Raw genomic sequence first — 24326 nt, 5'->3', positions numbered from 1 at the left:
AAAAAAAAAAAAAAAAAAAAAAAAAAGGAGAGAGAGTTGAGTGCTGAGAAAGAAGGATGTACAAGTTACCCTGAAAGCACAGAGAAAGGAGTGACCGAGCCACCTCGCTAGTGTAGGCCACATTCGAATAACTGGTATTAACAGAGTACTCGGAGGGCACAGAAGTCTTTAGTGTGCATTTCATCCTGGCAATGATGAAATAAAAAATTAGAAAGCAGTGTGACCACATGGCTACAGGGATAGGTCAAAACATTTGGAACTGGCATAGATGAAAAAATTGGGGACATTCTGAATTCCATAAACAGAGAGTGCAGGCAGGACTTTCTAATACCACTGTTACAAAATAGTTATGAAAATGAAGATCAGATCATCATTGGAACAATGGAGGCTTCATCTCATTCACTCAGCAATCGCTTTGTGAGGTGTGAAGAGCAAGGACTGTGCAGCTCACCTTGAGTATGCAGAATCTCATAGAGATTTGGGCCTTGATAAATGTTTCTCAGATGAATAAATGAATCTTTGTATAAATGTATATATCTCCTGCTGGGAGCAAAACTACACAAAAGAGACGTCAATACTCATCATTTTCTCTTCCTTCCCTCCTATCCTCTCTGAAAAGTGCTCTTACCAGGATTGCTGGTGACTCTCATTTTGCCAATATCGATAGGTAAGTCTAAGAAATCCTGAGCTTACACTACTGACAGCAACTTCAGCCCAGTGGGTCTCTCCCTTCTTTTACTTGGCTTCCAACACATCACATTCTCCTGTCTCCTCCTGCCTCGCTGGACAGTCCTTATTTTCTTTGCTGGGGGCCTCTCCTTCCCCATGTGAGAGGGGGAATATAAGTGTGTGCATGAATTGGAGTCCACTCAGGACCCAGAACTCCTCTTTGCACATGGGCTGCTTGCTTCTGAGGCTTGGCCTTAGGGTGCATCTCTTTCCTGGTCTCTCATCAGAGATCACGGGTTCCTGGTCTGCAGCTTTAGTATTTCCAAAGTATTCTCTCTCACTCTGACTGTCCTGATTCTCGTACCTTGGAACCAGAATTCTGCTGTGATCTCTTAGTGACTCCCATTGAATGAGCCAAGATCTCAAAGACCTGGAGAAGCAGCTCCAGTTCAGCTGGTAAAAAGGTGACTTCCCCAGTCAAGTGCTGGATATCTCACACAGATGGCAACTCAGGCACAGACCTCACATGAGAAGGGGATAGGGACAGAGCTCGTGCCTGCTGGCACATCTTTTGAACACCCCGAAACCCACATTGACAGATAATTCCCGTTTGCCTGTTCCTAGGGGCCTGACTAGTGGGCACAGCTAGTTTACACCTAGCGGTGAAATCCAACTGTATGATAAGAAGGATGTGGGATAAGAAGGCCAGGCCTGGGTCACAGATTTGTCCAAGATACTAAGAGAGCTGAGGTTCTAGTCAGGTTCCTCAAAGCCTGGACCTGCATCCTGTTATGGTGGCCTCCCAGGCCTTTCTCTTTCCAATGTCCTTGACTTTCTTCTCATGAAATCCACTCTTGTCCTTTAGCTCTCTGTTCAGAGTCCCAGGTCTCCCTCTCTTTGTCAAGAGGGTGATACTTAGGAAGAACAGGGAGGCTTTGGTTCTGCCTTCTTCTTTCTCATACACTCCAAAACTATGGGTGCCTGGCTAGGAACTTTGTATTCTGTGGTACCACCCCTTCCTACTCCTCAGACATATATGAGAAAGAGCTTGGCCAAAGAAGAGATTCCCTGGCCAGCATTCTGGGGAGGCCCTTTGCTCTCCAGGGAAGGTCCCTGTAGGCTCCACCTGTCCAGCTGGCCCCACTGTAGGGGACAGGCAGCTGGGACCCGTCCTGCAGGCGTAGAGGCTGAAACAGGCTAATGAATCCTGATGGGAGAAGTGACCTTTTCCAAATGCCACATGTCATTGGATTTTATATCACACAAGGACAATGTGCCATGGGTATTAAAATCGTTTTTCCAATAGTTATATATGTGAGTGAGTGTGGTGCAGTCTGTATGACGAGAGGAAAATCCTAATGAAGATGCCATCCAATGAACATTTGCTTCTCAGCACCAGATAGTCAATCCTTTAGTATACCCACTGTTTTTGGCCCGAATTTGTTTCTAGGCTTCTCCTTGCCTGTCTTCCTTGAGGTTCCCCTGGCCCTTCTCTAGCAAGGTCTACCCAGCATCCAGGGAAAAAGAGACCTAGAGGAGGCAGCCACCCAGCACACAGAGGCCCTGCTAGATACGGGCCCTAGGCCTGCTAGTTTCCTCTTTTCAGGTTCCTGGGGAGGCTAGGGACACTTTGCGAAGGAAGGACAACCAGACAGAACAGGACAGATAGCAGGTGTGGTACTCAGAGGCTTCCGGAGTTCTGAAGGCTGGGAGAGGCTGGAGCTCAGAACTCTAGACTAACCTGTTGAAAGTTTTTGGAAAGTTTTACAGCCCAGCCTCTCTCCACAGTTTTCCTGACAGGTTGCCTCCCTAAGCACCTCCATGTCCAGGAGGCTAATGACATCCCAAGGCAGCACTGCTGGTCTGGAGGGCTTTGGCTGTGTAGAAAGTTCACACCCAGTTGGAGGTAAAGTCTGCCTCTCTGGAAATTTCACCATGGCCAATCTGTGTTTAACTCCTTGGGTTCAGTCAGAAATGATATGATCTTGACTTCACATAACAGCCTTTTGGGAATCTGAAAACAACAGTGTGCCTTAAAGACTTCTTTTCTTTATAATGACCATTTCTAGTCCATTCAGCAATTCCCAGTATGACCTGATTTTAAGTTTGTTTGTTTTTTTTTTTTTGTACCAGGGATTGAAGCAGGATCTTGCACTTGGGAGACAGGTACGGCGCCACTGAACTAAATCCCTGGCCCTGATTTTGAGTATCTTGACCCATAGGCACTATTCTGTTCTACTGTGAACATCATACCCATTTTCCATTGTCAAGGTGGGAAAAGAGGGAAAAGGCATAGCATCTGGAATCAGAAACCCAAAGTTTGAAATCCCAGACTCAATTTTTAAATATATATACATTTTTTTTTTTTTTTGAGACAGAGTCTCACTATGTAGTTCAGGCTGGCCTTGAACTCATGGCAATACTCCTGCCTCATGGCAGTCCACCATGCCTGGTCCCAGACTCAATTTTTAATAATGATATGAAGAATTTAAATAATTTATTTAAGATCCAGTCTAGAAGGACTTACTGAAGCAACTGGTGCCCTATAACCTTTGCTTGCTTAGCTCCCTCAATAGCTCAGGTCTGAATCTTGGTTCTATTATTCAATAATTGTGTGATCTTGGTCAAGTTACTCACACCTCTGCCCCTGTTTTTGATTTGAAATACTTAGCTAATTTACCTACCTCCAGGTTATTATGAGGATTACATGATTTTTACACACATGAAACACTTAGAACAAAGAATGTTTGGCACACAGGAAGCCCTTAATAAAAATTAGCTATTATTATTATACCACACTCTAAGGACAACTGTGAAGGTCATGGATTCTAAATAATAGGAATGTGTCATTCTTGGAAAATTGTCAAGGTCTGTGTAGAAGTGATTAGTGTTGATCAGTGCCTATTGCGCCAAATTGGACATAGTCCTATAGGTGGATTTACCACTAGTTTGGTCAGTGCAGAGTGGAGAAGAGCTATTTGTTCTCTCAATTATTCTGGGGTCCAAAAGACACTAGATGTTTGGTAGCAGCTACAACCCAGCCTTTTCTGATTTACCATCAAACAATCCCCAGAGCCTCTCTTTAGTTGAATTTTCCTTCCTTCTGCAGGAACTCATATTCTAAAATTTATACCAGTTGCATTCATGTTTGGAAAATTCTACCCCTTATTTGAGTCAATTGTGATCATTCAACACCTGATTCTGTCATTTTTCATCCTAGAATTGCGCCTTCTGCAGGTTTCATCAACAAGGTTCTAAGGTGTTTGTGAAAATTCCCCACTTCAGAACCAGTAGAGAGAAAACATGCCCTTTGTCTGGCTGCCTCAGGTCTCTCTTGCTCACCTGGCAAATTCATTCTCATCCTTCAAGACTTAATTCCAGTGTCAATCTTCGAGAACTACAGGCTTAGTATTTAGTTTAAAAAACATTTGTCAGAACGTTTCACACTGACTAGGATGGCTGTAATGAAAAGACTGTAACAAATGTTGGGAAAGATGTAGACAAACTGGAGCTGTCACTGTTTGCTGGTGGGAAAGTAAAAAATCTGGATGTTCTTAAAAATATTAAATACAGAATCACTATATGATCTGCAACTGGAAATATATTCAGGTACCTAGCCAAGAGAACTGAAAACTTCCACCCACACAACAGATATGAATGCCTATGGCAGCATTATTTATCACAGCCACAACATGGAAACAACCAAAATGTCCTTCAATTGATGAATAGATAAATAAAATGTGGTAGATCACATGATGGAATATCTTTTGGCCATAAAAGGAAATGAAGTGTGTGCTATCGTATGAAAAGACCTTGAAAACATGCTAAATGAAAGAAACTGGTCACAAAACCCACACACTGTAGATTCTATTTATATGAATGTACAGAATACATAGGCAAATTTATCGGGACAGTAGATTAGTGATTGCCAGGGACTGGCAAGGGCTGGTGACTGACCGCTAATGGGGTTCTTTTGGAGGGGAGAAACACATTCAAAAATTAGACCATGGTGATGGTTGCATAACGCTGTGAACCTACTTAAAAAGACATTGAGTTGTAGACACTTAAAACTGTTTGGTGAATGTACGGTTTGTTAACATTTCAATAATGCTGTTACTTTTTTTTTTTGTACCTACTACTTGCTAGATGGTGGTAATAGAGGGGTAGGGGCCTGGTAGAAAGACTGGGGAAGAGTGTTAAAAGAATGTTCCTGGGTGTAAATCATTCTTGAGCTCAGCCTTTAAGGCTAAGTAGAAATCCAGTAAAGAAGGTAAAGGAAAAGAGAAGATAAAGAGGTAAAGGATGTTCCTAGCAGAGAAACAGCAAAAATTATGAGCTCTGGAGTCAAAGTCCTAACTCAACCACTTACTACTTATGTGGCCATGGCAGGTTACTGAGGCTGTCTGTGCCTCAATTGCTTTACCTGCAAAATAGGGATAATTACAGCATGATACATATAGTATGACATATAGAGTGTAGTGTAGTACACTGTAGTATGGGCTGTGGTGTCAACAAAATGAATCTACATATATAAAGTGCTTAAATGGAGAGACAGCTATGTTTGTTGTTAGATACAGCATGTTTTGGCGTTCATAAAGGCTAAGACATAGAGTAAAGGGAGACAAGGATGGGAAGACGGGTAGAGAGCAGATCATATGGGATCTTAATGCAGGTAGAGAAGCTTGATCCTGGACAAGAGGAAGTAGACCTCTGGGAAAGAGAGAAGGGAGGAAGAAAGTGTTTAGATGAAGTTAAACAGAAGAGGCTCAACATTGAAGAGTCTCACGTATGCTGATTTTCTAGATGACGTAGGATGTGAGAATAAAGAGACAGAAATACCAAGACACAGATGATTTGGAGGACAGGCATTTGGAGTGGATCTGGTCTTCAGAATCTTGTGATCTTGCTCAACAGCTCTCAGCTATGAAAACTGAAGTGGGTCGTAGCAATGCTCCAGAGTTGGGGCTTTGCTCAGGAGTAGTACAGGAAGATGGGTGCCATGCAATACAATCATGAGACTGTAAAGAAACAAGTGAGCAGAATGTGCGGAGAGAACATGTTAGAACTGAGTCCTGAGGTCTTGATGAGGTCAAGGAGGAGGAGTTCACTCTCTATGAACTTGCTCCGTTACTCATTATCTCATGAAAACAGGACTAATTAGAAATCAACATGGTGAAACCTGACACAAGCCGTCCTTGCTCCTCCTGCTGGGAGGGAGGCAGGAAACATAGTGGGAATATGGGTGTGAGAGAGAGGAGTGAAAATTTCAGAGGGAAGGTAGTTTTAGATAATAACTAAAAACACTTTAAATAGCTTAACATTTTACTTAGAATACACCCACACTTCTAGGGCTCTAAGGCCCTACATCTCCTGGCTCTCTAACTACATCTTGTATCACATTCTCTCTTACTGAATTCTAACTACTCTGGCCTCCTTATCAGTTTCTTTTTCACTCTTTAATTTTTCCTGTGTTAGGACTCTTCTTTGTATGTTTGACTCCATCTCATACATGAGTTCTCTACTCCCACATACTGCCAGTGAGTCGTTTCCTGATAATCCTATAGAGAGTAGTCCCTCCTATCACAGCTTTCTACCTTCAGATGACTGTTAGTCCTGATATGGTCAGCTTCATTGGATAAGAAATACCTAGCAGATTAATAAAGCACACTCCTGGCTGTGTTTGGATGGATCCTGAAGGTGTCGGATGGGTCCTAAAGGTGTGACCTTGGGAACTATGTAGTATGATCCCTCATCTGTTCCTCTGTGGCACTCTTCCCTTGCTGGTGGCCACCATAACTAAGCAGCTTTACTCCCCTATATCCTTCCACTATGATGTCTTTCCCTTGGTGCTAGCTGACCATGGACTGAAACGGTGAGCAAATTAAACCTCTCTTCCTTTAATGTGTGGGTGTTGGGGTATTATGGCTCAGTGACAGGAAAGCTAATAATACAGTTATCATACTGTTTATTCCCTTTAAGCTCTTGCTATTTGGCTAGAGCACCATTTATCACTTCCTGCCTTTGCCATTGGCGATCCATCCATGCCCCCTTGACTGTTGGATCTGCCATGTCACTCTCTGCTCTGTATTTTCGCAATACCTTGGATATACCTCTATTTATGCAAAGAAATTTTGCAAATACTCAATTCCTTATCTTCCCATCAGCTCCTGGAGCCCATCCCACTTGTCAGCGATCTCTACCCTGGCCCTTTCTCAGAATGAGCCTAGAGTAGAGAAGAAAAAGTGAGCTGAGAAACAGCAAATATGAGGTAAGGAAGATTATTGAGACATCAACACGTCCAGTTTTACCAAGCTAGCCTGGGCCAGCCAGACCCAACCCCACAGGCAGCACAGTGACTGTCTGGCTGGAATAACAAGTCAGAGACTAAAAAACTGGCCAGTCCTCTTGTTTACTCAGCTTTATCCCCCCCTTTTTCTTTGGACAATGCCCTGCTGGGCTGGGGCTGTCCTGCTGGGTTGTTGCTGGGGCTCCCCTGCCAAGATGGAGGCCAGCTGCTCAGCTGTTTACAAGGTGAATCCGGTTTACACTGGGGCCCATCCTGTCCTGGTTGTACTGGGGAGCTCCAGCCAGAAACCGGTCAGTGGTCTCTCCTAATTGACGGTTTCCTAATAATCATAGGCTAGAGAATAATAGGATTAGGAAGGGACCCTACATGCCCAAAGGCTAGGGAAGGCACCAACTTTAAAACTGAGTAAAAATGGTGTAAGAACTGGCTCCTTGGCCAGACTTCTGCCTCTCAGAGCCTAGGGGAAAGCAGAACTGCTGGAATCCCACAGCTTCTATTTCTTTTCTTTCAAGTGGTGAACTTGTGACAACAAAGATGGCAGCCCCCCTTCCCCAATTCTTCCTGGTGGCTAAGGTCTGGGAAAGTCGCTGCCTTAAGATCAAAGGAAATTATGTGTATGCAAGGACTTGGAAAGCATTTGTTATTCCGATGAAGTGATCTATGCTGATTCACCCAGAGCAAACCAGCTGATCTCCAAGATGAGGATCAAGTCCCCACATTGGTGGTTGCTTTAGGGCAGGGCCCAGATCTTAGTCAGCTTGGTGGTCCCAGGGCCTGTCAGAGCATGACACACAGTGGGGCCCCATTATCCCATTTATTAGATAAATGTTTCTCAAGAAGCTTGCAGACTACTGGGAGAGCAAGTAATAAAAACCCAGCCAGAGCAATGGTCCCCAGGGGTCAGCTTAGGAGGCTGCCAAGCACAGAAGAGGCACCTCACCTGGCCCAGGAGTCAGGGAAGGCACCTTGGAGGCAATGCCATTGAAGATGTAGTGAACAGATGTGTTCCTTAAAAGAAGGAAAATTGAACTCCCTAATGTCAGAGCAGGGACAGGCTAACTGGGGTACCCACTCTTCTTCCCTTGTCCCCCATAGTACTGAAGGACTAGGCCTTTGGCTCTTGAGCACTCCCTTTTTATGGGTCTGACTTCCCAAGTAAATTTACCAAGGAATCACTGCAAAGTCCTGGGAAGCTTTTCTGTATGCTACTCAGTCTTCTTAAGGGGTATGAGAGGGTGTACTTACTGGCTGCAGGAAGCACATCTTGATGGCAAGCAATTTAAAGCTTGATTTTAAAATGTGATCCAAAGAGTAAGTGGAAGTCAGCAGTGGGCACATAACCCCATGGGCTCAACTGCTAACTGTTGATTCTAAAGTTTTCTATCTCTACCCTTGAGTTCTCTTGGAAGTGTCAGACCCTGACATCTGTCAGTGGATATAAACTCTTTAAGCCCAGACTATGAACTCTCCCAATCTCTTTCCAGACTAGCTCCTGATCCTGGTTTAGACTTGCTTTCCATGATACCTTCAACTTCCTCCTAAGGATGCTGGTCTCTTTTTGTCCCTGGTCTGGTGTCTCCAAGTACTGATATCTCACTAATGACCCCTCAGTTTTCCAGAACTTGACACATGTGCAGGTCCTAGGCATTCTGACCATGCAACTCTTCATACTAAGCCTTTAGTGAATCTTACTGTCTTCGAGACAGACAAGATGAAGTTCAAATTCCGCAGCACCTAACTCAGAATTCTAGTGAAGGGTAGACAAGGTAATGCTTTAAAAGCACCTGCAACATAGCCCAAGACATTTTAGGCATTCAATTAATAATACTCATTTTTACATATTATGATAAACATATAATATCTATCATATTAGAATTATATTATAAGCTCTCCCATTTCCTGCTGTGTTCTCACACCCATCTTTCTTTTCAGTTTTCTTTTTTTGAACCCTGGACCCTGCACTTGCAAAGCAGGCAAGCACCACTGAGCTAAGTCCCTGACCCTCTTTTTAGTTTTCTTTCATACCTTCTCCTACAAGATTTCTTCCTTGAGCACCTAGAGAATTATTTTTTCAAGCCTCCATGTCCTTGTCTACTTCATCCAACATGGTTTCCACCTGTAGGAACCTTCCTTTCACCTACTGAATTCCTCATCATCCTCCTTCCTGGGCAACTCTCCCCAAGCAAAGTAACAGAACAAGACTCTACAGAGAAACATTTCTCCTAGACGATTAGCAATGGTATTCAGTATTGTAGAGGAGCAGGATGACCCAAATCCTTCGTGGAAGTAGCTGATGGCAGAGGTCAAAACCTGCCCTTAAGGTACAGACAGCAAGAGGATCAGGACGTGGCTGGTCCAGAGATCACTGCCTGGCAAACAGATGTTCTTGAGGCTATGGAGGCTGATATATTAGGAGGAAGTAGAAGGACCAGTAAATAGGATGTTGCAATGTACCAGGGACAGATCAATTAGCTGTGACAGAGGGACTCATTGTTTAGTGAGGAATCAGACAAGTAAACAGGAATTATAGCACAGGATGATAAATATAATAAAAGGGGAAGGGTGCCATTGGAGCATGTATTTAGAAAATGTCATTTCCTCAATGAATTTCAGAATGCAACCACGTGTAATAAACATTCACCAGCAATTGCTCTGTGCCAGGCACTGTGCAGGGTGCTGAGGACACAGAGGGTACAAAGACAAATGAGATGATTTCTGCCACCTAGTGGGAGGAGACAGCTATGTTTAAAAAATGCCACAAAGGCAGTCAAATGTCACATGTTCCCAGACTGCCTCCTTTTCCATTTAATGTGATAGGAGTCATTATCATCTAATTCTTCAAGCTAGAAGCCTGGATATTATCTCTGACTCCAAGATTTATGTTTTAGACAAATCATAAAACATCCTGTAGAGGAAGGATTAGAGGGAAAGGAGACTGGAGGCAGGGAGACCAGCTGGAGGCCGAGACAGTAATTTGGTGAAACAATGACAGTGGCCTGGATTAGGTGAGAGCCTTGGAAATGGAGAGAGGTGGACTGACCTGACACTTGTATGAGGTAGAATTAACACACTTTAGAGATTAATTTGATATAGGGACAGTAAAGAAAGAAGAATAATCCCAGGATTGTGGATTGGGCATCTAAGATTGTGATGCCATTTAATGAAAGGGAAACTAAAGGAGGGAGGTATAGGATACCCCTTCTGTTTTGGATGTATTGCACTTTTGATATCTTTATGGGGAGATGTCCAGTGAGTGATGGGAGATCAGTTGGATTGAAGTTAAGATGTAGAAGCCATTGGCATGTTGGAGTAGGCTGTACATAAGAGAGGATGAGCTCACCAGATACACTGTAGTACATATGAAAGAAGTGGAACAAGAATTCATCCACTCATTCATATGATAATTTTTTGTCATACATTTATTGAATACTGACTATGCTCCAAATGCTATTCCAGGAGCTGGAAATATCAGTGAACGTGAGATTTACCTTCTACTGCCAGAGGCAGACAATCAACAGTTGAAAGTACAGTGGCATACAAGGTAGGGGCAAGTGCAACGGAGAAAAAGGAAGCAGTGAGGAGATACTGAGGAGGACAGTAGTGATCAGGGACGGCCTTTCTGAGCACGTAACATTTAAACAGCCGAACGAAGGTGGGAATCATGAGGAGAGAGTGTTCTAGGCAGAGAAAGCATGTTCAAAGGTCCTGCTTTTTAAGGAGCAGCAAGGCCAACCTGGCTGCAGTACAGGGCATGGGAGAAAGCAGCAGGAAATGGAGTGAGGGGGTAGGAAGCAAGGGGCTAGGCCACGGGGTCCTGTTGGCCAAGATAAGGACACTGGATTTCATTCTGTGTGGAATAGGAAGGCCTGGAAAAAAAGTTGGAGCAGGGGAGACATAGCATCTGTTTTATGTTTTAAGGGATTATTTTAGCTGCAGTGTGGAGAACCTTTTGTAGGGGCAAGAAAGGAAGCAGGGTGACCATTGCGATTGCACAGGTAAGGAGGGATGCTGGCAGCTTGCCTTACCATCTAAGTAATGAACAGTAGTGCGAAGTCTGACCAACTTCCCGTTTGCTGACAAAGCAGGTCAGCAAGGTAAAGCAGGTGCCCAGACCTGGAGGTGAATTACGAAGGAAGAGAGCAGGGGGAATTCCAGCTACTTGGGAGGCTGAGGCAGAAGGGTCAAAAGTTCAAGGTTAGCCTGGACAACTTAGTGAGACAGTACCTCAGAATTTTAAAAAATGGAGGAAGAGGCTGGGATGTAGAGAAAAGGAGACTTCTGTATAACTACATTGTCTCAGGTACACTCTACCTTTCACTTCCGGTAAATCCAGCTAATGCAGATGGCATGTCCTCTTTGTGTAGTCCCTGTCCTAGGTACTGGCTACTCAGTGTTGAATGGGACTGACAGAGTCCCTCTAGTAGGAGGGAAAAACTGCATTTCAAAGAAGTGATACATGTTATGAAAAAAATCAAGCACGGCACCATTGTAGAAAGTGAAAATATTTGTGTGAGAAAAGGCCCATGTGAAGGTGACATTTGAGGAGAATCAGCATTGGGAACTGAACCTGGATAGGTGTCCACTGAGACAAAGGATGGAAAAGTACATTGACTAAAACAGTGACAAATGGCTGTCTTTAACTTTGCTCTGTTCTCCTCTCTGTAACTCAAATATATCTCATCATTTTCATGGAAAAAATTAGTAATTCCTTCTTTTTGGGTACTGGCTTCTCCAGCACCTGTCTCTAGGGGCCTTACAGATTATCCCAAAGACCCAGGTCTCCCAGGAGCTCTTGGTATCTGGTGCCACCATTCAGGGTAAGTCCACAAAGCATCATGGGTCTGCTACCCCTTTTAGACCATGAACTCCCCTGGTGCCCAGGACAATGAGGGCAGAGCAACTTAGTGACTACTGAAAGTGGTCTGGAAAGGAATGCCCCATGGTCTTTTCTCACTTCTCTGTGGCCTCCCGTCTCCCTTTCTCCCTTTCCTTCTCAGCACCTGTACCTTCCCAGCAGGCCTGGGCAGCTGTGGGCTCTGCAGGTGATGCAAAGATCCTGGGTCATGTGGGTGGGGCCTAGGCTGCCCAGGGCCTAAGACATCACACAGCCCCACCCCACAGGCAGTACCTCTGGCAGCAAAGTCATGGCCCTGATTCCTCTGTCTCCACGTTTAAGAACATCTCTAACTGCTCCTTGGATAGCTCAATTAGTAAAGTGAATATATTATATAAAGTCTAAAAGATTAAACTATCATCGTCAGCCCATAATTTCATGAAGAAGTCAGGGGACCGTATCCCTCTTATTAACTCTATAACAAATGTGATGAAAATGTTCAAATAGAATGTTAATGCAATGTTACGTGTAATTTTCCCAGGCGATTTTCTGCTGAAATATTTCTTTATTAATAGTAATTGAGGGTATAAATTATGAATGAGGCGATTTTCTCCTTTCAGTGGGAAAGACGTACTAATGGCAATAATTCTTTATAATAATTTTTGGGGATCGTGGGGCGGGGAGACAGCCTAGACTAAAAACAGACAAAAGCCCCTTTCCGGAATCTCCCTTGGGGAGACGACACTTTTACCACAGCCAACCTCTCTTAGCTCTGCATACCTCAGACTGCCCACAAATAAAGTCTTTGTTTTTCATCAATTTTCCACAAGCCTCAAGGTCTGTCTGGAGGGCTGGAAGGAAGTTTTTGTCCTGAGTTCTGACATGGACTAAGTTCTGATGCCAAAGTTTTCTACCTAGAAACAACATTGCCAACAAGCCAGCCTCCTCTCCAGAGCTTCCAGACTGGGCTGATCTGAACCCGAGCTGTCTCTGCAACACCCTATAATACTCATGTAGGAATGGCCTTCAGAATTCTTCCCATCAAACCCCTCATCTCATCCCATAAATGAATGGAAAATAAGGCAGAGGACGAATGAGTAATCTGGGCCCCACAGTGTGTCCATTGGAAAGCTGGGGACTCAGCCCAGTGGCCTGTAAGCCTCCAAGTTGGGTCATCTAGAGGTCTCTCCGCTACAGACTGCTCTTGTCCTGACCTACAGCTTCATCTCCACAGGGCCCAGACTGGGCCAAAGCCAGCCTCAGTGCTGAGAAACCCAAGTGGGCTCATTGGCCATGGTCATGTGGCCTTGGCTCCTTTGTCAAGGCTTTTCATTGGTCTGGACAATACTTCAAAAGGGCAAGGGCTACAAAGGAACACCTGCTGAACTTTGCATGGATCAGACTAGTGCTTTTTCTCAGTCTTTCTTCATGCAGGGATTTCCCATTTGGTATTTGTTCCTTTATTTGTTCGACAGACATGAAATATACACCCACCATGTGGACTACTAGGCTCCGGGGTTACAAAGATGAATTTGTCTAGAAGGAATGAAGATAAATTTAGTGTTCCCAAGATCATAGAAGGGAAAGACAAGAATAAGTGCACAAATATCTACATGAGATAAAACATGTAAGCAATGCCTGCCTGTTTCATAGTACATGTTTGTTATTATCATTGAAATGTTTGGAGCAACTCCCAGGCAGCCAGTGTGACTGCAGCAGAGTGAGGGTGAGATATAGTAGTGGGGATGAGCAGAGAGGGCCAGGGGCCAGACAGGTCCTGCTGGGCTTTGTGGCCACAGTACGATTTCCCCCTGCCTGGGAGGAATAAATGCTGGAGGATTCTCAGTGGAGGGGTGGCACGGTGGAAGTGACATTGTCAGAAGGGTCACTCTGGAGGGTAACTAGTGGGATGTGGGAGTTGAGGGAGAACTGGCATTCTGGCTCTGGGGACAGTGCCAGTTCTCTGTGGTGCCATTTATGGAGGTAGGGACACCAAAGACTGAAAATCTTCAGAGGCGTAAAGACGTGTAGGAAAGTTCAGCTACAGACAAATGGAATCTGTGGAATCTAAGAGTCAGACACCTGGCAGTATAGGGGGGATCCGGGTTTTAGGGAAGGACCGGTGCCCCAAGTTGGTTTTGGGGAGTGATCGCTGGGCACTTACAGTCTGGGTTTCGTCATCTGTTCACAAGCCTGTTTCTTCCTAGGAGAAGTGAGCTCTTCGAGGGTGGGAACGGGCCCTGGTTATTCTCCCAACCTTCACTCAGCAGCACAGATCAGGTCCCTCAGCAAATGATGGTGACAATGCGTAGAATGAGCAAATGGACGCATGCATGCACGAATGAAGAGAAGGGGAGAGGTGAAGTAACTGCTTGTGCTCTGCAAGGCTAGCCCTGGTTTTGGAGGCTGCCCCCAAATCTCTCAGGTTTGCTTCTAAACAAAAGATATTTCCATGAAAACTTCCCAACAAGAAAGGGTAGATAGACACTGTCCAGGTCACCTGAAAGTTCACTGGAGAAGTGCCGTTGATGCCCTCAGTAGCCTCCATGGTACTGGGCATTCATAGGGCTTCTGAGGGCTCACCCTCTTCCCTGGAGCAGGAGGGAAAGTATCCTTTGTTCCAAGATAATGGCTATGGGCTACATGGCTATCTGTGGTCCCTGCCCAAGGGTCCCACATAGCAGGCAGTCTCATCCCCTGCCTTTCTCCTGGCCCTCTTGCAAAGTCCTAGTCCCCTCCCCCCACTAATAGCTGGTCAGAAATGAGCTGTAACCTGAGCATTTTGTATTGCTCAAAATATCACTCTTCCAAGCCTTCTGATGGGACGCTTCCTGGTGGGAACCTAGAATCCATAAGCAAGAACATCTCATTTCCTGCACCCTGATAAGGAACATTGATCCGTCCTCTTGATTCCCTCTCAAGAGCCAGATTCCAGGAGAGAAGCCTGACAAGTGCTTTATAGACACATTCTAGGAATAATTTTCTATCAGCTCTTCTCTGGCCTTTACCATCTCTGGATTTTTTTCTTCTCTTTAGATACAAGAGGCATATCAGGAATATTCCAGGAGTCTTTGGCAGGGCAAGGGCCTATGTCTATGCAACTAGGCAAAGTGGGTGAGATGGATAATACAGCTTTGTTAGTGATGATCTCTGAGTGGCCATGGTGACCTCTTGGCCAGAGGTCACTGGGGTGACCTCCAAAGGCATTTCTGTGTCTCCCCAAGGGAGCTCTGGGGTCCAGAGCCCTTTTCTTCCTCCCTCAAGTGAGCCTATCCATTAACAGCTGCCTTCCAATTTAGGGAAGATGTAGAGCTCCTGCAGCAGACCCCTGCGTGTAGCAGCTGTCTCTGAGACTTCTTTTTTTTTTTTTGTACCAGGGATTGAGTTTAGGAATTTAGGACCTTGCGCTTGCAAGGCAGGCATGGTGCCACTGAGCTAAATCCCTAGCAAGATTTCTCCAACTTCTGTTTCAGCTCCACACTGTTTGTCTGGAGAAACCCCTCCCTGGTCTCAGATTCTTATCTGCCATTCAGTACCAGGTCATTTCTAGAAAAAGAAAACTCAAGGCTAGCTCAAGACAGCCCTGTTGGGGAGGAAGGCAGGCTCTAGTGGTTGGGAAGGAGACTCCAATTCCAGAGCCTATCTCTAGTCCCTTCCACACTGCATAAACTGGTGCCTTGGAAACTGGCAGGCTCAGCCAGAGAGGGGCTGAGGACTTCATCTACTCCCTCCCTCCCCACTTAGTTTTGACTCCCCCGGGCCAGTGCTACCCACCTCAGCCCCTTCCTTGTTGAGCCAACAGCTCGATCTTGATCTCTTGAACTAGAAGGTCGACTCCAGAGGGGCTTGCTCTGAAAGCCAATGCTAATCCAGTTAGGGACCGGCTGGGCGCTGTGCTCCCTCTGTAGGACCAAGTGCAAGTGAAAAAATGCCAATTACCAGATGACAAAAAGGGTCCTTGCCCCTGGGGAAGGGCAAGCTAGGGGGGAGGGGCAGGAGGGGCAGAGTAACTGAACACCTTGCCGGAAATAGCTCCTATCAGTCCACTTAGGAGCCATCAGCCCCCGGCAGATTTATGGGCAGCGTGCGCCCCTCTGATAGATCGGACTATTTAAAGGCAGCCGAGGCCTCCATTTATATCAATGTGGAGCAGAGAGGGAGGGTGAGAGGCTGTGAGCTGGGTAGTGAGAAGCAGTGAGGGGCCAGCCCCAGGTGGAATGTGAGGCTAGCAGATTGGCCTCAGAGAAGCGGTAAGACTGGGGGCCAGGAGGATGGTGTCATAGGGCCAGGAGGGGAGTGTCCAGGATCAAGTCTCACTGGTACCAGGGGAGGGATGGGGCAGGGGGCCTCAGAGACCTCCCAATAGCACCCCTTCCCAGCCCCTGGCCCAGACCCTTTGAAGCCTTCTAGCTAAAATGGGCAGCTCTGATAACCTGAAGTGGAACCCCTCATTGGATTTCCAGGCTGCCCCCACCTCCCCAGCTGCGGGGCATGCTTGCCCTCCATGCAACCTCCCTCTTGCCTGGGCCCAGGGAGAGGGAAGGGGTAATTGTGTTAGGCTGGGGGCATTAGCTGCTGAGGAATGGGCTGGCTGCCTCCTGCCTGCCTGTCCCCAGCCTGCACTTCCTGGGGGCAGATTAAGTGGTTCCCATTGCTCTTTCTGGCTCTGCCTGGGCCTTGCTCCCTAACTCCATTACTCCTGGGCTGAGGTGCTTGCCCGACCCGTGGTGGTCCCTCTGATAATTCACCTCTCAGGAAACTCTGCCTTTCTGACCTCTCCCTGCTTCCTTCTCTGCTTGCTCCCTCTCACCCTCCTTTCTCTGCTTTCTTTCAAGCTTCTAGAGCTGCACCCAACCTTATTCTCTTGGTCCTGTGGCAAACTGATATAATTTACCTATATATTCCTGGGCACAGGACCAATGTCTGTCTGCCACTGTGTGGGTTGTGGAATGCTGACTGAGCACTTCTGCTGCCAGCCCCCAAGCTAGGTACTAGGGACACAGAGTTGATCCCCAAAAGTCCTTGCTCTGGAGGAACTTATAATCCATAGGGCAGACAAGCAAGGAGACAACAGGACCAGAGTTGTGTCGTATGAGGCTCACTGTGGCTACATTTGGTGTGCAAAACAAGACCGGGGGAGCTGAGAATAGAGGCCAGAAAACACAACAGTGGTTCTCAACCTTGGTTGTACCAGTAGTGATCTTTACAATTGCTAATACCCAGGCCACACTAAGTTCAATTAAATCAGTGTCGCTGGACAGTGATCCAGGTATTGGGTTTTTGGAAAGCCCTACCTAACTTGGGGAGTCCAGTGATCAGCCAAGGCCGAAGACTCCCAAGTAAGAAGGCTATTGCAATTGTCTAGGCAAGTGGTGAGCTGAACAGGGATGGAAAGGGGGGAATAATTTGAGAAATATTTCCCTTACAGCTATTTTTAACAGTTAACATTCCTTGTTTCCCTATTTAGTCTCTACCCCTCAAGCTCTTTGAGCAGATGACCTCAATTTTAACTTCACAGAGGAGACAGAAGCCAGAGGGTAAACTCTATAGAATAATAAAGTCTTGAAGGCATGTACCAGTTCTAAATCCACAGGGCCCAGCGAAGCTCTACTGGACAAGAGTCTAATAAATGTAAAACTGGACTGGATCTAGTGGGCAGCTATGGATGTGAGGCTCTGATCTAGAAGAGGGATTTGAAAAGAAGAAGCAGCTATAGCCAATATTAGTCCTGGGGACACTGAGGGGCTTAAGGATGAGAAGGACCTCTGAGCCAGAAGGAACACTCAGGGTGGTTAGAGAAGGTGGACTTGGAAGAAGAAAGGAACCAAAGTAGTTGACTTCCTCTCATGTAGTTCAGGCCAGCCTTGAATTCACTATTGTAGCCCAGGCTGGCCTTGAATTCCCAGCAATCCTCCTGCCTCAGCCTCCCGAGTGCTGGGATTGCAGGTGTGCACCACCACACCTGGCTCATTTCACTTGAGCTTCTTAACAAGCTTTTTTTCCCCCATTCTATTTTATTTTATTTCTTATAATTAATTTTATTAGTATACTTTATATACATAATGATCACTTTCGTTATAGGGAATTTTTACCTGTACATAATATATCTTGATTCTTTTTTCCCCTATTTTCCTCCCTACGTACAAAAGCTTTGTTTCCATTTTTCCTTCTATTCTTTTTCTTCCTTCCCTTCTTCCTCCCTCTCCCTTGTTTCCCTTCCCATTTGAGAATTTTCTTCTTACTTCCCAATATCTATCACACATTTGGGCTCTTATTTACACTTGTGGGTTCTTACACAAGAGAAACAGTGCAGTATTTAAACATGTGTCCAGTTTATTTCACTTAAAATTATATTCTCAAGGTGTATCCGTTTACCTAAAAATGTCTCAAGTTTATCCTTTACAGCAGTGTAATTCTCCATTGTATATAAAAACCACATGTTCTTTATTCATTCATCCATTGCTGGGATATTTCCAAGATTTAGCTATTACAAACTGTACTGCTATAAACATGGATTGCATATATTGTTGTGGTGTGATGCTTTTAACTCTTGGGAAGATACTAAGAAGAGGAATAGCTGGGTCAAATGGAACCTTCTAGTTTTAGAATTTTGAGGAATCTCCAAACTAATTTCCATATTGGTTGCATTTATACTCCCATCCACAGTTGAGAGCGGTTCCTTTTCCTCCACAGACTTGCCTGCATTTGTTATCGATTTATTTATTTTTTGGGGGGAGGGGTACCAGGGATTGAACTCAGGACCTTGTGCTTGCCAGGCAGGCGTGGCATCACTGAGCTATACCCCCCACCCTTGTTTTTTTTTTTTTTTTTTGGTAAAATAACTTTCCCCTCTGTCAGAACACAAACCAATACACTTTGGGAGGGAAAGGAAGGCAGCTGTCCAGTCTGGGGCTCACTTACAAGAAAGGGGGTGGGATTCAAGGTCCTCACCCTGCTGCTCCCCTGGCTGGGATAGAGTCACAGCCCTAACACCCACATATAAATATCTCATTATATTAAAACAAATATTTCCAGGGCCTACCTGGCTCTGCACCTACACAGAAAGGGTTACTTTTCATTTTGTGACACCACAGATCACAAAAAGGGGTAGTGGGAAGAGGGAGATACTGGGGGGCAGGAAATGGGACAAGTCAATGTGTAATTTGGGCCCCCCAATATATACAGAAGAGTAGGGGGACCTGGGTGTTGTTCACTTCCGTCCCAATCCCTGATGTGCTGCTGGCGTCCCTTTCTACTAGGGGACAGTCCCCATTGCTCAGGCCTCTGAGATCAGCCGCTTTCCTTCACAGCTCCCTCCCCAGATGAAGAGCATGGAGATCTGGAGTGTCCTCCCGTGAGGAGGGTGTCTCCGGGGCAAGCCAGTTGCGGGGTCCCCCTTCAGTCCCTGACCAGGCAGTAGATTATGGTGCTGGGCTCCACACCCACTGGCAGAGACCTTAAAGACATAGGTGGTGCCCAGCAGCAGTTCCTGGGTCGCTTGGTCACCACCTGCAGGATTATGAAGTTCTCCAGGACGCTGTGCACTATGTACCGCTCAGGCAGCTACCACAGCTTGTGCAGGAGCCAACAGGCCCTCGCACATGGGTGAGCGCAGCAGCTGGTACACGAACCTCCGTCCTCCAGCTGGGCCTGCTCTGTCTCTGACCACGGAGGAGCAGGTGAGGGCCATGTGTTCCAGGCTCTCACACTGGCTGCTCACTCCATAGAAGCCACCGCTGCCACCGCCAGTGCCTGCCTCCTCACCCTGTTCAGGTTGGCCCGGAACTTGACCAGGGCAAAAAGGCCTCGGGGTGGTGGGGCTCAATCCTACAGCTCGGCAGACCCTGCTTTTTCTCCAGGAAGTTGTCCTGGACTTGCTGGAGGTCCGCGTTCTCCGGGTTGGGGCGCTCCAGGGCTGGGACAGTGCCGGCTGATGTGGAAGAACAGGTGCCTCTGGTAAAAGTCAGCTGCATCTGGAGGTTCCACAAAGGCTGAGGACTCCACTAGCTGCGACCGGGCAGTGCCCAGGGGCAGAGTCTGCTGGGCTGGTGGTGATGGGGCAGAGGAGGCAGAAGGGGAGAGAGGGCTTGGGGGCTGGTACCCTGGAAGGTCAGTAGATGGGGTTGTCCGTGACAAGGAGAACTGTGAGAATAGCTTCACATCTGGAACACTCCAGGTGGGCCCAGAGCCCCCTGGGCAAAACTGGAACAGCTCAGTGGCCTGAGGACCAGCAGGACCCAGTTTGGTCTTCAGGGAAGGTGAGATGAGCTGGGTGGAGGCATGGTGGCCATCATCTGGAAAGCCTTGCTCTTGGAAACCTGGTCCTTCAGCTTGGACTGGATTTCCTTCCAGTCAAAGCCTGGATATGACTAGAGACCTGTTTCAGAGTCTGGGTCTTCCCAATTATGAGCTTAAGGTAGCAGGCCATCAGTTTGTTCCGACCACACATCTTGCCTTCATCAGACAGGTTATTTTCCAGCATCTGCAGGGTGCGTAGATGGCCAGCGCCTCCGGAAGCTCTGCTTGATGTCAGGGCTCCAGATGCCTTCTGCATCCAGATGCCTCCCTGCCTTCCTTGCTGCCAGTCCAGTTGCTGCCATCCTCCGGGGGACCCCAGCCCAGGGTTCTCCCATCTGGGCTTCCTGCCTGGGGCTAGGGAGCCACCCCTTGATTGACTTCTTGATGATACCTGTTCTTTCTGGAGTGAGATGGACTCTCAGTGTTGCTTTAATTTGCATTTCTCAAATGACAAGTGATGTTAAATATTTTTTCACTTACGCTGTTTGTACTTCATCTGAGAAGTGTTTATTAATTTCAGATGCCATTTTTGGATTGGATCTTTAAATTAGCGGGGTGTCTATTTTTTTTTTTTTAGTTCTTTATGTATTCTAGCTATATTCCTTTGAGAAACAGCTGATAAAATTTTTTTCCCATTAGTTTGTAGTGGTTTCAGTTCATAGTCAGCTGATTCCAAGGCAGGGTGGAATGGCAGAGGAGAAACAGTTCATAGCATGGCAGGGCAGGCAAAAGGCAGCAAAGTAGCAAAGAAGCACCAATGAGAAGCAAGAAGCCTTAACAAGCTTTTGAGGTAGGTACTTTTTCTTTTTTTAGTGTGGTACTGGGGATTGAACCCAGGGCCTTTGAACTGAACTACATCCCAGCCCCACTTTTTTTTTTCATTTTGAAATGGTCTTGCTGAGTTGCCCAAGCTAGGCCCCAAATTGCCAACCTCCTGCTTCAGCCTCCTGTGTCTGGGATTATAGATGTGCTTCACTGTGCCTATCTCTATTGTTTGGATGGAGAAACAGGTTCAGAGAAAGTAACCTCCCCATGGGGACTGAAATTCCAGAGCTCAGATTAAAACCATGTCTGTCCAACTCTAAAGTCTTTGCATTATGTCATGTACAGGAAACAGCAGTGTCCCAGAGAATTTCAGGAATGAGGGAGGGGCCAGTAGCATTGAATGAAGCCTCACACCCCGCTTCCTGTTCACCTGGCCCCACTTCCCTGTGTGGCCTTGAAATAGGCACCATCAGAGCTGAGGAAGGAAGGCTCAGAATTCCCAGTCCTCCTGGCTACCAGAATCCATGTGCAGGTGCAGCCATCTCCTGAAGCAGAGGCCAAGGACTCGGGGTGCCCTGCTTCAGCCTCAGCTCAGCACAGTTAGAGAATGCTCACCTTGGACAAGCCCAGCCTGTACCTTGCCAGGTGCAGGTAGACATTGCCAGGAAAGAAGGAGCTGCCTCACCCCCACCCCAGTTCACGGAAGTCCTTATTCAATACCATCAGGCTACTGTCCCCTTCTTAAACACTCCCCAGTCTCTTCCCAACACCCCTGGCCTCATGAAGTGCTTCATGCTCGGTTCTCACTGTAGACTTCCTGAAGGCACAAGCACTTTGATCACAGTGTGTTTTGTTTTCTTCGTAGTGTCTTTTGTTCCTAGCCCTGTTCACTTCATCAGATCCCCAAGGGCAGGGAGCAAGTATGAATGCTAACTAGATCTGCAACATTCATCTGTGATAGGATTGGATAAACACACACAGGTGGAATAAATCAGGAACGCAACTCTAGGAGAGGGTGGAAGGGCACAGGAGTAGAGGAGGAAAAGATAGAAGAAAAGAGGCCCCTTTGATTTACAATGGCCCAGGCCAGGAAAATGACTCCAGGCTTGCCAATGGCAATTTCCAGAGTCTTGTGGGTGGGTATACGCCTGCCTTTTGGGGCTTCTTTGGGTGAGTTAGCCTCAGGTATCACAGCCCTTGCAGTCGTGTGGGACCAGCTGCAGATGAAGCCGAGACTGACACAGTTGCAGCAGCATGGTGAGGAGAGACGGAAGGTGCTCCTATATCTTTGCTCAGGAAATGGCCTCATAAAACTGACAGGGAGACGCACCTATGGATGCTTGTTAAAGTTTTATTACTAATCACCTCCAAAGTCAGTGAGGCAGGGGGAGGGGACTGGGAAATGGAGTCATCAAGGCCTGGGAGCAGGTGTCAGCAGCCTCAGCAGCAGAGGCAGGACCACCACGTGGTTTTAAGCAGGGCTGCCTGCAAGGCCCTGGACTCCCACACTGTGCTGGGTCCACCAGAATGAAGCACTCTTGTGCCCTCTCCCCAGCTTGTGAAACGGACAGCTCCTTGTTCATTTCCTGTGTCTAGCAATCACTAATCCCTCTTCAAACCTCTGGCTAAACCACCTTATCAATTTCCACGCCCTCTTTCCCAGTGCCACTGCCCTAGGCAGATGACACCAATCTTTCATTTAGACCATTATATCTATTTTCTGTTGCTACAGTAAAATACCTGAAATGATTTGGTTTATTAGAAGAAGAAGTTTATTGGCTCATGATTCTGGGGAAGCCAGAAGGTCTGAACTGTATGGCTTTGGTCCCCTGGTTGTGTTGCAACATGGTGGAGAATGGAAAAAAGAAATGACCCTTTACAGAAGGAGACAAACATATGGAGTGGGGTTTCTTGAAAACAACTCACTGTGGTGAGAACCAACTCCACAGGCCCAGCATCGCTCTTTTTCTATGACGACATCCCATTGACCTAATTCCTTTCTGCTAGACTCCACACCTTAAAGTTTCTGCCACCTCTTAATATTGTTACACTGGGGATCAAGCTTCCAGCACACAAACCTCTGGGGCACAAACCACACCAATCACTGCGGTGGCCCTCAAATGAGTCCTGCATGTAGCTGGCCCCTTCGGATGATTCCTCTCCCACACTGCTGAGATCTTTCCTTTCAGTGATCCCCAGTTGCTTCAGAATGGGCTCAACTCCTTAACACAGCATGGAAATTTCTCCAGGATAACATGGAAATTGCTCTAGGATAGCATGGAAATTCTTCCAGCTTAGCCCTTTAATACCCCTTTGCACCATTCTCCTGTGGCTGAATTGCCTGAATTTCCCCCTTCAAATTCAGGTCTTTCTGCCTAGAAATGATTTCTCTCTGAATGCTTGGCCATCAGATATTCTTTTTTAAAGACACACTCAAATATCTTCAGGAAGGCTTCCCTACCTCTCCCCTGGGCTCACTCAGTGTATTTATCACACTGTTTTACAATCATCTATTTATTTGTACATGTACCTCAGACTGTAAACTCCTCTAGGGCAGGATTCATGTCTGATTCATTTCTCCATCCCCAGGAGTCCACTTGGCATCACTGTTTGCTGAATGAAAGAATTAATGAAGAATTGTTATGATCTTTACACCCCACAATGCAATAGCTACACAAGGGTAGGGGCAGCGAGGTCTCACTCAATGAGGTGGCCTCAGTGCTTGACAATGTGACAGGTGACAGAAGCCCAAAGGAAGATTGCTGGGTATGAAGCGTTTGGAAACTCTAAAGATACTATCTTCGTTGTTCTGTTCGTGTGTGTTCCTGCCAGTACCCTTTCTCTTATCCACTTAGTCATTGCCACCTCTTCCCTCGGGAACCAAACTGATGAAGTAAGAAAGAATATAGGGCTACTGGAAAATCTTGAGGCTGTTTTTACTGTTTGGAAAAGTGTTTACCTCTCTAGTCACATTATGATTTGTTCCCTTCCAATATCTGGACAGAGAGTGGACAGACCCTTCACTTCTTCAGTCAGCTACCATTTTAAACCTTGTATCTAAAACTGCTGTTAGAGGTCAGGCTTTATGTTAGTGCTGGGGACATGGGCCAATTTAGACACACTTCCTGCTTACCAGTCCTCACCATCTCTCAGGAGGTGACATTGTCATCCAGTGGCTACAACCTTTTTCAAGGCCACCCCATTCTGAAGCTCCAGCTCTGCTGAGGCCACTGGGATGGGCCCTGAAGAGGACAGAAGCCAAAGGTCCAAGAGAGTGCTGAAGGAGCTATGCTCTACCTGGGCAGATAGGGCCCTCAGCTCCACCCCAGGCCAAGCCCATCTGGAGGCACCCAGGGCTCACAAAGCTGTAGGCAGGGTATGGAGCTCCTGCCAGACAGAGAGAGAGACAGAGAGAGAGAGAGAGAGAGAGAGAGAGAGAGAGAGAGAGAGAGA

General features: G+C 46.4%; 1 protein-coding gene and 1 pseudogene across 1 annotated transcript in view; both read right to left on the bottom strand.

The window, feature by feature from the left end:
• The window catches only part of Rnf220 (ring finger protein 220), a 219074-nt gene that overhangs the window by 63831 nt on the left and 130917 nt on the right, over positions 1-24326 (bottom strand). The window lies entirely within an intron of this gene.
• LOC104852462 lies at positions 18881-20443 on the bottom strand (annotated as a pseudogene).

This window comes from Fukomys damarensis, unplaced genomic scaffold, assembly GCF_012274545.1.
Source record: "Fukomys damarensis isolate Sample0158 unplaced genomic scaffold, DMR_v1.0_HiC HiC_scaffold_23, whole genome shotgun sequence".
In the NCBI taxonomy this organism is placed as follows: Eukaryota; Metazoa; Chordata; class Mammalia; order Rodentia; family Bathyergidae; genus Fukomys; species Fukomys damarensis.
This window is presented reverse-complemented; position numbering and strand designations above follow the sequence as displayed.